Source organism: Camelus dromedarius, chromosome 29 (assembly GCF_036321535.1).
Source record: "Camelus dromedarius isolate mCamDro1 chromosome 29, mCamDro1.pat, whole genome shotgun sequence".
NCBI lineage: Eukaryota > Metazoa > Chordata > Mammalia > Artiodactyla > Camelidae > Camelus > Camelus dromedarius.
In genome coordinates this window covers 293,243-308,508 of record NC_087464.1, presented here as the reverse complement: position 1 = coordinate 308,508, position 15,266 = coordinate 293,243, and positions in this window count along the sequence as shown.

Sequence of the window (15,266 nt, the reverse complement as noted above, 5' to 3'; positions counted from 1 at the left end):
TAAATTGTACATCACTAAGTCAGATTAATTAGTGGGAAGGCCATGCTGACTGGTGAAAACTCTAACTTACAGAATACTATTTAAAATACAGTTTCATCACCTTCAAGTGTATTCAGAAGTACATAATAGCTAACAATTCCTTATCACAGGGAAGCACTGTGGGATCAGCCTTTTTGCTAGTGTACTAGGTGTTAACAGCTCAATTACTTTTTTAGTCATACTACATATATGGTTTCAGTATTTCCATCCCATGTTTCTCTCCTGACTCTGTCCCATGTACTTAACCTGAAGCCACTTCCATTTAGAAGTCCAACAAGCAATTCAACCTGAATCTATAAAAGTTCATTTTTTCTCCCAAAAAGCCCAGCTCTCCCTCCTAACTTTCCTGATTTTTTCAGAGAGCATCACCCAAACCCAGCCTTCCATTCCGACTGCAATTTTCTACAAATAATTCCATGCACAGAATTCACCTCCTACTTAAAACCCTTTAATTATTTCTAATTTCCAAAATACCTGATTTCAAAGACCTTAATTTGATATTCAAAGTCCTATAAAACCTGTTCCCAACCTTCTTGTTCCCTGAGTAAGCACAAGTTTTCCTTACACATCAGAAATGCCTTCCATCTAGTTCAAGGGGGCAGGCGGGGGTGGTGTTGATTCTTATTTGTAATCGGGTTAAAGACAACAAAATGTGCACATGTGCACACACCTTCTCAAGGCAGTTTGCAAACCCATTTTTCAAAGAAAGTACAAAGATGAATAAATTTGCAAGAATTCCAAACGATCTCGGTATGGAGAAAATCATGAAGGAGAACTGGTACCCAGGGCAGCCTCCACATTAAACAGCTGATGGCCTTGGGTAGGACCCAACACTAATGACAACAGCTACCACTAACTGAGTACTTCATTATGTTCCCAGCGCCTCATGTAACCCCCAAAACAACCTAAGAAGTAGGTACTATTTTTATTCTTGTGGAACAGATAAAATAATTGGGACTTGGGGAGGTTAAGTAAACACCGTCAGCTAGTAAGTGGGAAACTCCACACTTGAAGGAAGAATGACTATGCTACACAGTTCAAGCTTCAGTTTCCTCACGAAGAAAGCCAAATGGATATAACCAGACATGTTCATTCATTCAGAGGTACTGAGGACCCATTTTGGTGCTCAGCCCTCAAGGAACTACAGTCTAGGAAAGAAAGACAAACAATAAACTAATCATAAAATGTACATTTCAAAATGCTTTACATGCTCTAAATGGTGCTACAGTAATTTGCAACTGGAACTGTATGGTCTGGAGGGTGGAAGGGGAGCTTAGTCAGGAAAAGCTTATCCATGTCAGCACTATTTCAGTTGAGATTAGAAAGATGAGTAGGAGCTGGGGGTACCAGGATAAGAGAGACTGCTTGAGTCCAGGCAGGGGCAACTTAGAAGAAATCATAAAATAGTCAAGGCTGCATGAAAGGTCCTATCATCCAGGAGGAAGAGAGTATCCAATGAGAGGAGAGGTCACCCCAGGCCAGATAATGTCATTACATTACATTGCCTTGTTCAAAAATAAGCAGCAACCACTGAGGGAGTTTTAAGTAGTATAAACACACATACACAACCGGGGGCCAGGGACAGGGTGCAGGAGGGATGGTCTGCACACATGGAGACCATACCAAAGTGTCTAGGGACAGACACTTCAAGGCACAAGCTGCAACCCAGTCAAGCAATACAGGTTTGGCTGAGGTTAACAAGTAGAAATAGAAGAAGCAAAAGGATTCAAGAGGTAACATTTACAATGAGCTAGTGATTGATTAGACTAAGAATTGAATGTACTGGAAGGAGGTGTCAGGAATGTCTAGTAGGTTTTTGGCTTCAGCAGTTGGATGAAAAGGAAGTGACATTCAATGAGACAGAGAATCAAAAACAACAACACACCAAGGTGAGTGTGCAGGGGGGTAAAGTTTTAGTTTGGTTCTGAACTACAGTGAAATCTGAAGTGCCTATGAGACATCCAAGTTGGCGTCAACTCTAAGGGTACAGGTGAAGAATGCGGGCTCCGGGGTCTGACTGCTGGGGCTGAAATCCCAGTCTGCCACTTACCATGTGACCTTGGGCAGTTATTTAACCTTTTTGGCCCTCAGTTTCTAACCCTGTAAAGTGAAGATGCCAACAGTTCTAAACTCCTCAGGACTGCTGTGAGGATCATATGGTAAGATGCTTGCATCATAAGCATTTAAGTATTACTGTCCCTTCTGCAAACACTTTGATGCAGTAAGTGTTACCATGGTGCATGTTAGATATGACACTGTTGGCATTATTACTAAAGTGTAACGTGCCATCAGAATGCTTCAACCATAGGTTAATTCCAGTGGTTCTGGTCCCATGTTTGAGGCCTGATGTCTTAGGTACTTCCACCGCAAGGAGTTGGAAATCAGCTCTGTAACTCAAAATGAATCATCCAGTGCCTAATAACTGGACCACCAAATGTGTAAGTAAGTGGTATAAAACCTTCTCTTTATTCAGCAGGGCCTATTGTTTCTTGTTCTGTAACTGGCCCACTTTATTTCACAGTTAACAGCTAGAATGAGGTGCTAGAATGATCCAGGTGACAGAGGAATAGAGCTGGAGACATCAGGATAAACTCATAGCTTAATATAGATACAGATGGTTACATATAGAAACTCTAAGGTAAGTTTATATACACGGGTTAGTATACACACATATATTTCCTTGCCTTCTCAGCTGAGTGACTTAAAATCAATGACACCCCAGCAGCAATGAGCACACCATTCTTCTGTAAAAGTGCTCCTTGTTGAAATGGATGGTTCTAGGACCTGGGCAATATAGGAAATATACAAGATAAGCCTGAAGGCTGTTGTAGTGCCAGAAGGTGAGAAAGTGCTCAAAATAACCCCACAATGATGTTAAAGAGACACAGAAACCAAATGAAAGAGCTGCCAATAGCCAAATCTGGAACAGGAAAGAGAGAATGAAAGGAAGGAAGAAAGGAGAGAAGGGACAGAGGGAGGGAGGAGTAGAGGAGTATAATTCAAACCGTAAGATAAATATCCATGAATCCACACTGACATAAATAAATGATTAAATAAATAAATGGGAGAGAAGAGACAAATCTCCCAAGCAAAAGAATTCCAAATAATTTATGTAGACACTCTGTCCTCAAGGAGGGAGAGCATGACTCTCCACTATGCAAATGTTGGCTGCATGTAGTGACTTTTTTTCCAAAGAGTGCAGTATGGAAAGGGAAATAGACTAACTTTATGGTGAAAAAACCTGACAACCACCACCCCAGCCAGGTGGTCAAGGTTAACATTAATAGTGAAAAGCTATGTTGATAGTACGTATCCTTGGTATGATGTGATGAGAGTAGCATTCCCCCTCCATCGTCTTCCTCCCAAAACCCCATAACCACATTCTAATCATGATAAAAGTATCAGACAAATCCCAGTTGAGGGACATTCTACAAAATATCTGACCAGTACTTCTTAAAACTGTCAAGGTCATCAAAAATAAGTCTGAGAAACTGTCACAGTCAACAGGAGGCTAATGAGACCTGACAACTAAAGGTAATGTGGGATCCTGCAAAGAAAATAATGGACTTTGGGTAAAAATTAAGGGAATCCAGATAAAGTATAGACTTTCATTAGTAATGGGTCAATATAAGTTCATTGACTGTAACAAATGTACCATACTAATGTAGCATGTTAATAATAGGGGAAACTGGGGGTGAGGTATATGGAACTCTCTGCCCTATGTCCTCAATTTTTATGTAAGTCTAAAGCTATTAAAATTATTAAAATAAAGTGAAATAGATGTCACAGTCCACCCGGAACCTAATTCAAAGCCAATGAGTCTGTACTGCCCTGGACTGAGCTGGGAGCCTGCCCTGGTCAACTGGTGGTTGGTACTTCTGGAAGACCTCCATGCTTCTCACCCAGCCTTCTCCTCTGAGTCAACTATTTACCTTCCCCTGCCCCTCATATCCTTTGACATTACCTCCCACCCGTCCTGTTAGTTAGTTCTGCAACAGCTCTGGGGCCCCAGCCTGGGGAAAAGCTCATCCCTTCAAGGCAAATGCCTCTAATCTGCAGACTCCAGGAGATCCAGGAGCACCAAAGGGTCGGGGTGGGGTGGGGGGTGGGGGGAGTGTCCACATGTGTGCAGCCCTAGGTCCCTATTCACCTCCTGCACAAGCGCAGTCCCACGGGGGCCCTGTGCGTGTGCATGCAGTCTTTGCTCACAAGGTCCTAGAACTGCATCCCAGCAACAGGCCAAACAGTGTGCGCTTGGCCCTTGGCGGAGTTGGCAGCTAAAGGCGGCGCTCAGAGTCCAGCTCTCCATCCGAGGACAGACCTTAACCCAAGTGCTCTGTGAGCAGTTACCTGGGCAGACCCTGCCCCTCAGCCCCACCCAGGGCACTGGGGACTGGTACCTGCCACGAGGGCTCCACCTCCTCCAGCCTGCTCCCCATGATCACCGACTTCCCCGGGCCTGCCCACAACACCCAGCTGTCCATGAGCTGCTGGCCACTCGTAGACCAGCCTACAAGTATCCAGTGACTTTACATCCGTGCTTTGTCACAGCGTTTCAGAGAAGATGTTCCACGATCCTGTGGACCCAGAGCTCCTTTCTGGGCATCCTTAACTCCATCTGCAGGCGAGGCCATCAGAGGAAGGCGGTTCTGTGTGCTCAGACCTCCACAATGTCCTGCATCTCAGTGTCTTCAGTGTGCACAGCCACTGTCTGTACAGTGCAGGAACAGCCACTCACCCCTAAGCTGCCCACAACACCCAGGCTTGCCCTGGACTCGTGCACGGAGAGGATGTGGAGGGCCCTTGGTGAGAGCGGGAAAGGGATGGCCAAGCAGGAGAAAGACCCGGCAGTCACAGTGAAGGAGGATCAGAGGAGCCTGGATAGCACTGGGGGTGAACAACCTGAAATGAGGCACCTGTGGGTCCAGAGAGGCCCCACTTCTTTCATTCTGAGGCCTGGGTCTCTACAGAGAAACCTCCACGCCAAGAGTTCAGAAGACAGATCCATCGAGAAACCCCAGACCTATTGTATGAACTCCTGCCCCCAAAGAAATGCCATCAGGAGCTCATACAGCTCCACCTGAGGTTTCCCACCAGTACAGAGGAAGAGGGGTCCCGCACACACCTGGCTGCTTCTGAAGTCCTCAAAGAAAGGGAGGGAGGAAAGCCCTCAGCCTCTCTGCACCTCCAGTGGTTTCACCGCAGAAGAATAGCCCTGACAGGGATGCAGATGCATCAAAAGGGCAGAAAGGAACCTGAAGGAACACATCTGATGGTCCCAGGCCTCGAAGACACAGGTTTCCTCTGCTGCCACACAGGCAAGGGGAGCCTGTGAGGATGCCCCCACCCCTTGAACTGGGTTTCTGAAGACTGGAAGACTTAGACTTTGAGAAGGAAGCAGCATTCTGGCACATCAACAGCATGCTACGGGGTGAGACCCAGGCAGGCCGGGCTCCCCTGCCCACTCTGGACACTGAGGTTACCCCCAAAGACACCATCCCAACCTTCCAGCCTCTCCTCATGTGGGCTCCCCTTACCATCAGTGGGAGCAACTTCCCATCTATGCAGGCTCTGCAGACATCCCTGAGTGACAGTATGGCCTTAGTCATCCCTGCTTCAGACACTGGGGCCACCCTCATGGACACCAGCCCACCTTCTCAGCCTCTTTGCTTGGGGGCTCCCCCTACCACCAATGGGAGCAACTTCCCACCTCTGCAGGCCCTGCAGATGTCCTCCAGTGATGGCATGGCCTTAGTCATCCTCACCAATAGCCTTTCTGCACTCAGGTTATGTGGGCGCAACTTAACGGTGAAACTTCCTGTTAACCTTGGAACCTCTGCGCAGCCCATCTTTGCAGTCCCTGATGGGCAGCAGCATGGAGCCACCACCAGTGACAGCTCTTCCAAGTACAGAAAACAGGCAGCTCCAGCACCAACCTGGGACCCATTCTTTGCTCTGGGTCTACTAGCCTTGGGCCACCCTACACAAGCATCTTCTGGTGGTTCATCATCCACAAATTCCACCCTGGGCACTCATGCCAGCACTCAGCCAATCATTGCTGACACCTTGACTGTGGCCCCCCCAGCTCTGCAGCTGCCACCTACATGCCCAGCGCTGTGACCAGGGCTGGACACAACACTGGGCAGCACTGCTCAACATCTGACAGCTCAAGCCCAGCACCCTTAAGGTGCAGGGTTTCAGCAGCATCTAAAGGCTGCAGGAGCTGTGCTGCCTCTTTGCAGCTCTCAGCATTATGGGAGGAACAAAGCAGAACTCGAGCACCACACACTGCCCTGGGGGAAGCATGGGCCTGAAGAGCCGGAACCCTCACCAGAGAACCTGCATGCTGACCATGGGACCCAGCACTAAGCAGCAGCCTGGATTTAGGGCACTACTGCCCCTATCTTAAGTCCCATCCCCAGGTGCATCCCCAGGCAGAGCCCCTCTACTTCCAGCCGAGGGCCCAGAATCTCTCCCAGCAAGGCTGGCATGTCTGTCCTGGCCTCTGCTAGCAGCCCTGCCTCTGCACTGGGCACAGCAAAGAGAAGCCATGCTGTTAGGGCCCCCCATCACCTGTCAAGGGCTAGGTTGGACACAAAACTGTTGGGCCATCCACCAAGTCATCTTCCTCCAGGTTGGGATCCACTCCCTTGGAGTCTAAGAGGTGAACAATGGCCTGAACTGATAACTTTGTAGATAGTCAGTGTCCATCTTCCTCCCAGGGTGGACCTTGTGAAGGCCCCATTTGGATGTGAAACACAAGTCTGTTCCTAACCTCTAATCCAGGAGCTCTCTGCCTGTGATCTTGTCCCCAAAGGTGGTGGATTTGAGGCTGTTGTCTGATCCCAGTGGTCAGAGTCCTCAGGACAGTAGACAAAGGCCCTTGTCCTGTCCCCTCCGGTCCTAGAGCAAGGGGCACACCCCTGCTGCCTACAGCTGACTTCTCCCCTTCCCCATTTTCCTCCCAGAACGCTTGTGTTGTCTTCATAACTTATAATAAAGTTTTGTTCTTGTTTGCATAAAAAAAATTACCAGAACTTTTTTAAATTTGGTAAAAACTAAGCCCTAATTCTTTAAGACATTTACTATACATAGTAAGTTAGCTTCTATCCTATGCATCTAGGAGCAAAGTACTGTCATTGAGACATTTAAAAATACTCATTCATTTCACTTTCTTTTAGCTTTCTTCTCTCACAAACCCTACTTAAGAAAGGCTAATAACCACCTAAAAAAATAAACATCTTCAAACATGAAGATAGACTGCATTTGTATTTACTTGCATAACACACCCGAAAAGACTTGACTGCAATAGATCACAATGGTCTCCTAGGGCAAAGAGGCGTGGGAATGGCAGGGGAAAAGAGATGGGAGGACTCACCACGGCATATTCCACTTCACACAGTTTCACCTGGAACCACGCAAAGATACTACTTGTTCAAATATTATATTAAAATAATTTAAAAGTTAAAAAAATAAATATTTAACAACAATATATTGAGAAACAAAAAGGAGTGATTTCTGTTCTTGGACACGTGGGCTGTGTGACCATTTTTTGATGGACTGGGGCTTTCCCGCAGAAAGGATCAGTAGTGAGGCTGGTCCTGCTGGATACTGGTTGGAGCACAAGGACTGCTTCCTTATGAATGCTGTGCATACAGAATGGAACAGCCCAGATCTGCTGAGACAATCCTAATTTCAAACACTTGGTTTGATGTGGCCACAAATACCCATGTGTTTATCAGACTCTAAGCTCTAAATTTTTTCGAAGTCTACTTTCTGTTGAAGTCAGTCAAGAGCCAGGAAGGAAACAGAGTGGGTTCAGGGACACAAAACTAGGTGGGTGGACAAAGAAATGAAATCAAGAGAACATGAAGTAAAATCTTCATGCTAAGAGTCTAAAAAACAACTTAAAAATTGCCTAAAGACTTAAACAAAAGACAAGTCACTATAAACATATAAAAGAAAACACAGGCAAAACAGTATCTGACATACATCTCAGCAATGTTCTCCTAGGGCAGTCTACCTAAGCAAAGGAAATAAAAGCAAAAACAAACAAGTTGGACTTAAACTTATGAGCTTTTTGCACAGCAAAGAAAACCATAAGCAAAACAGAGAGAGAACCTACGGAATGGAAGAAAATATTTGCAAAAGATGAGACTGACAAGGGCTCAATTTCTAGAATATATAAACAGCTCATATGACTTAATAAGAAAAAGACAAGCAACCCAATCCAAAAATGGGCAGAAGAACTGAACAAGCTACTCTCCAATAAAGAATAAAGACATACAAATGGTTAATAGGAACATGAAAAAATACTCAACATCGCTAATTATCAGAGAAATGCAAAGCAAAAGTACAATGAGGTATCATCTCACACCAATCAGAACGGTAATCATTCAAAAGTCAACAAACGACAAATGCTAGAGAGGCTGTGGAGAAAAGAGATCCCTCCTACACTGTTGGTGGGAATGCAGTTTGGTGCAGCCATTACCAATACCACTACGGAGATTACTCAAAAGACTAAAAACAGACTTACGATATGATCCAGCAATCCCACTTCTGGGCATATATATGCAGATGGAACTCTAATTTGAAAAGATACCAGCACCTCAATGTTCATACCAGCACTATATATAATATCCAGGACACGGAAACAACCTAAATGTCCATCGACAGATGACTGGATAAAGAAATTGTGGTATATGTATACAATGTGATATTACTCAGCCATAAAAAGAACAAAATAATGTCATTTGCAGCAACAAAGATGGCCCTGGAGAATGTCATTCTAAGTGAAGTAACCTGAAAGAGAAAGAAAAATGCCATATATCATCACTCATATGTGGAAGCTTAAAAAAAAATGATGCGAATGAATTTATTTACAAAACAGAAACAGAGTCACAGACAAAGAAAACAAACTTATGGTTATGAGGGGAAGGGAGTAGGAAGGGATAAATTGGGAGTTTGAGATCTGCAATACCGACTGGTACATATAATACAGACAAACAAGTTTATACTGTATAGCATAGGGAATTATATTCGCTGTCTTGTAGCTTACAGTGAACAATATGAATATGAACATATGTATATCCATGTATGACTGAAGTTGTACACCAGAAATTGACACAACATTGTAAACTGACTATACTTTAAAAAAAAAATTTAAAAACAATTAACTAAACTGCCTAAAGAGCCACACATGAGTCGTGCTGCCTCTCTGTAATGTGGAGGGAACTTCTGGAATAAGACGTTTTTCTGTTAATAAATGGGACCCCAGAACAGGAAGCCCATACGACTCTCCCCTGCCTGGAAGGCCTGGCATTGTGGGGGGGCCACTAGGGACTGTGGGCAATGCAGGACCATAGGAAGGCGAGGATGGGGGCCTGGAGGGATGGGAAGGACACACAGCTGGGAATAAGGCTGAGGAGGACAGCAAGAGTGCTGTGTAGTGTCTGTACTTTGATTGGAGTCCTGGAGACATTGCCCCTCCTGCCCCCTAGTGCCATCATCCCACTACCCATCCCTCCTTTCCCCTTACTCATGTATGTGGGGTGAGTCACTGTCCACCTCCCTCCCACCAGCTGGTGCATAAACGACTCCTGGACCTGAAGGAGGAGTTGGGTGTGCAGGCACCCACCAGTCACAGTGCAACCATTTGGACTCAAGTCCTTATGAGTCTGATGTCAGCCAAGATGACCTGAAGCATGACCGAGGCCCCCAGCTAGGGGTCAGAGATGAAGACGGCCAACCAGAGATTGATTTTGAGGAACTTATGAGGCGTTATCAAACAGACAGTGGCCTGTTCAGGCCCAAATGCTGTATTCTTTTTCCAAGACATCAGGGTTTCCCTCCATCCCGGGCTGGACAGTCCCTCTCTCTTCCCCAGGGTCAAAGGTGCACTGCACCGAGCCTGGGACCCAGGGATGCCTCAGATCTGAGAGAGACCTCTCCTGCTAGGAAGGCCCCAGGACCAGGGTATGCGTTCAGTGAGGACAAGGAGGAGCCCCCCAGCCTAGACTTTATCTTGGCCTCTCAGTACTGCCTGATGCCCAGAGGCGGGGAAGTCCCAGAACTCTGCCCCAGGGCCTTTGAGACTTGTCTGCCCTGGAGGTTGGGGGGCTTCCCAGGCCCCCTCCCCTCAGAGAATCGGCATCAGCCCAGCTCAACCAGCTGCCAAGTCTAGGGCGTGGGCTCTGCGTGAAGGCCATGTGTCTGCTGAGAAGCTGCCCCTGCCCAAGCCTGACCTCAGGGTCCCTGGGAGGCCAGCCTGACTCTGGGACTGGTTCACCCCTCACAGTCAAACAAGAGAAGGTGTGGCCCATTTGTTGCAGGGAGGAGGAGGAGGAGGAGGAAGAGGCACTCCAGTCAGTAGGAAACAGCAGGCCAGCCCTCCAGTGCCAGCCCCCCAGGGGGCCGACAGGGGAGCTTAGGGGCTCCTCCTCATCCAGTGCTCATCTTGGGTGATGCGATGCAGGGGGCAAGGAGGGAGGGAGGCGGGGAGGGTGGGACCATCAGGGCCAGGTTGGAGGGGAGTTAGAGGGTAGGGGAGGTGGGTGTGGGTGGGAGCAGCACCTTGGGGGGATGTGTAAAATGTGAAGAAAAAGTTTTGTTCAGAAATGTTCTCAGACCACTGTAGTCTTATTCGTGTCTGCCCTGCTCCACAGAGAGGGGTCCTGAGAGGGAGGATGAGGAGGTCCCAGGAGCTATGGATCCACAGGTGGCTGACTAGATCTTCCTCCGCATTGACACGGGGTCCTCAGACTGCTCCTGGGAGCCGCCAATTCTCACTGTCCCCAGGAACCCCCGCATCGTCCTCTTCTCTCAACCCTGATTGGCCACTGGCCTGTGGGGCATCCCGTCATCATCTCCATCCCTGAACAAACTAGGGATGGAGAGCTGTTTTCATGTCTTTTGGGCCTCTGGATACTCAATACTTCTCTAGAATGGAGTCTGGAGACAGCCCTGGTCTTTGGGTAGCTTGTCTCTGCTTCCCTGCAGCAGCCGGATGGCAGGCCAGGGCTTCCAGTCTGGGTGTCCTGACCAGAGAGGAAGAGCCTGGGCCTGATGGACAGGACTTCCTGCCTCTCTGTCCCATTGCAGAGGGAGCCTCCTCTAGTCTCCTGGGATTCCTGCAACCTGGGGACTGTTGCAGGCAGCTCCCTCTTAATCCCAAGGACACAAGGGGAATGGGCTGAGAGGAAGTTCATGGGGCAGCTGTTAAAGGTGTGTAAAAGGGGAATGAGAGCAGGTGCTGCTGTGGGATTTGTGGGATTTCTCTGTGGGAGCATCTTGTTCAGCTGAGGGTTTCTAAGGTGCTGGGGTCTGAGTGCTGATCTGGGCACTGGTTAGTTTGCATGCGTTTAGTCTGTGAAAATTTATCAACCTGTAAGCTTATAATATGTGCACTGTTCTGCATATATATTACACTTCAATTAAAGTGAAAAGTTAAAAAATAATAAACTTAAATAAAAATTTAAAGTATAACATAAAAAGAGAAGTGGAAAAGAGCAGTTATCACAAAACTGAGGATAGCGGTCACCTCTAGAAGGGGATTTGATAAGACATTTCTAAAGAACTGACAATGTTCTATTCTACAATTTGCACAATAATTACATTATTTATTAATTTTTTTAAAAGGTATGTTTTACATTTGCTTAAATACGTCAAAGTGAAATTAGAAGTGGTAAAAAAAATACTCCAATAAGTGTAAAATAAATACCTAGAAATATATAAATTATCAAGAAGAAACAGAAAATGTAAAATCTTGTAACCATGTGTTAAAAAATTTTTGAATCAGTAGTTTAACATGTTCCCATCAAAACCAGGTTCAAACAAAATCCAGGTTCAGACTGCTTTACAAACAAGTTCTACCAAACTTTAAAGGACTCAATCATTCCAGCCACCAGGAGTGCATTATTAGGGATGTTGCTAATATCAAAATGAATTTTGTTTCATTTTACTTGTACTCAAAACTGTTCAGAAACTCTGGATTTTCTGTTGCTCATGTAAGGTGATCTCCTCACGTCTTTGAGCTCTAAAAACCACACAAGAGACTATATTATTAAAAGTTACATTAACAGTTAAGCCAGCACAGCTAGGAATCTGGTCTGGAGCATCTGTAGAGGATTTATACTGCTGCTGGTCCTGCCTTTCAAACAGGTGGTACCAACACCCAGCAAAGTTCCAGGGAAGGATGGGGAGAGTGCTAGAGCTGAGAGTAACAAGGGCAAGGTCATGGAGGAGATGAATCTCAGAAGGAGGCAGGACCTGCCCAGGGCCCAGCCTTTCTTGGGGACGGGCTGGAGGGAAACACCATTGGCATCTTAACAGGACGCTCCTCCGGTGCAGGGACTGAGCGCTGCATGTGCACTGCACGCGGGTCGTGTGGCACGTCCACCTCCACCACATACACACCGAAGGCCAATAACACCTCCAATCAATGTAACAACAAAAAACAAAACAAAACCCACATACATTTCAAAATGCCCCTGAAGACGGGGAAAAAAATTCACACCCACTGAGTACCTTTAAATAAGCAGAAAGAAGAGAGAACAAGCACAGTGGGGAGGAAGTCAAAGAGAGACAATGAGGGAAACACAAAACTTGATGAGGAATCAGCAGAAAAAAGGCATCCTTCAATGACCTTCACCTACCAGGTCAAGTCCCAGCTCCTTAGAAAACAAAGTCCTTCAGGACTCGGCCCCACCTATCCCAGCTGCCTCCCCTCCAGCCTTCTCCCTAAGGTGCCCACCCACACCCTCCCTTCCCAGACAACTGGTTTCCCTGACCGGATGTACCGCGCTCAGACCTCCGTGCCCTGGCATGTGCATTCTCCTCTACCTGGAGTGCACGTCTCAAGGCAAACTCCCAGTCATACATCCATACCCAGTGCCAAGGTTTGTGAAGCCAGACACAGGCAGCCCCACGCCACCCCGCCCTTCCGTGCTCCCGCCCAACTGCACCCTGCTGCCTGCAGCAGGAGCTACTGAAGGGCAGGTGCCCCTTGAGTCCTCACAGAGAACTGGAGCTCAATGAATTCTAAGAGAATGACCTTGCATGAAAGGTTTTTGTAAAAGGCTAAAAAAAGCAAATCACACAGAAAGCAGACAATAGATATTTTCTACTATTGAAAGCATGTATTTTCTAAACTCTGATCTTTGGTTGAGCATCACTTAGGAACCAGACAGAGATGCTCTACCACTTCCTAGTCGGGTATCTGTGGGCAAATTAAGTAAACTCACTGTGACTCAAATTTCCAATAACTGAAAGGAACCACCCCTGCAGTGTGGGTAAGACGACTAATTATCATATGCTTAAAAAAAAAAAGTAACAGAAAGCATTGGCTAAATGGCAGTTCTGACTAGCCTGCCATCATCACAGACACCTTAACAAGACCAGATACTGTACCACCAGGAATGTGAGCACAATGAAATTTTGGTTAAAACTATTTTTTAGGAGAGCTGAAAGTCAACAAATCCAACAGCTTGTCCTCCAGCTGCACTGTGCTCTCTACAGTCCTCAGTACCGATCCCCATTGACCACTCTGTCCCCCGGCTCCGCTGACAACGTGGACTCCCAGGTCTCTGGTCTCTGACCACATCTCCTCCTCCTCCTCCTCCGTAGCTTGACTGCTATGGACACCTAAAGTCAGGCATTTCTTTGGCTCAGCTCACTCACTTTTTCTTATCTTGTGCCTTCTCAAGGCTTCAATTACAATCTCTATGGAGATGACCCCACGACATCTCAGTCACATTCAGAAAATGTTTCAAGCTGAATTTATCCAACATACTTACCTTAATTAGGTCATGAAGCATACAGCTTCAGCTTCTCTCTTTCATACCATTTTTTTTCCTTTTCTCCTGGGTCTTATACATCTCACCAGTCCTCAGCTTCCTTTGACCACCTCTTAAAACTACTTGCTTGTCACGGTTCCTCCTTTGCTCTTTCTGTTCTGTCTCCCTGGTTCTTAAACTCTCTGGGATAATGAATGCTTTGAAAATCTACTGAATGCTACGGATTATTTACTAAAAAGATAAACACACAGAATACATGCATGCAGTTTCACCTAACCAAAGGTCTCAAATAAGAAGATGTGTTCATCCACACCAGACTACCACTTACACAAATTTTCATCTCCAGATGCCATATCCCTTTCATTTTCAGGATGCCTTCTAGATACAGCCTAAAGGGCCTCAAAAACCAGCATCATGAACTTAACGAGTCCAAACCAGAACTCAGTATTTCTCCTTAACAAACCTCCTCTGCCTACAGTACTCCTGCCACCATGGCCCCAAGCTAGAAGTCTTGGAATTAACAACCTTCCCCAAACCACACCACCACGTCCTGTCTCAGAATCTCTCCCAAATCCAAATTCCACCTCTTCAGCCTCTTACCCTGTAAGACCTCATCATCCTTTGCTTCATCCCGTACCTGCCATGATGAAAAGTCCACCACTCCTCTGATAAGAGCCCCTTACTGACTCTAACATCTCCATCTTTCACGCCACTACATCACTTCACCTCTAGAAGGTCACACAGTCTGATTCTCCACCTCGGTTTTCTCCTCTCATTTCCACCAGTGTTTATCTAGATTCTTCAAATATTTCAAAACTGATCGTGTGCCTGTCTCTTTTCAAAAATTCTGTTTCTCCATTGCACAAATATAAAATTGAACTCTGTTCTGCCTACAAAGTCCTCCACAATTTGCCACCTAATTCCTTTTCCAGGATTGGATTCCACAGCTTAGACTGTCACTTGCACCTGTCTTTATATCAAAACCACACCCACTTGGAAAGGCTCAATTCAAACTCCACTCTTTATATCCTCTATGATTAGGAAAGCACTTTGCACAGAAAAGGCAAAATTCCTAACGAACAGATTCAGAAAATGAAAAAAAAAAAATTTCTTCCTTAAAATCTTTAAGTCTTTCGAGAAACATTAAGCTTTACAAAATATCAGCTCCACAAGTCTCTGTCAGCACAAAATACCACAGGTAGCTGGTTCTAATAAAAAACAACACCCACCCCCACATTCCATGAACGCTTCTGAGGGATGTGGAGCCAGAAAAGGGAGCCTGCATGTGGTCCTGCAAGAACTCCATCAGGGCTGCAAACACACTGAGCACTAAAGCAGTAACTGGGAAAGTCCACAGTCACTGTGCTAAAACGACTGGGTGCCTTTACGCTAGTAACGGAGCTCACGCGCGGTACAAGGGGAAAAAGTCAAATT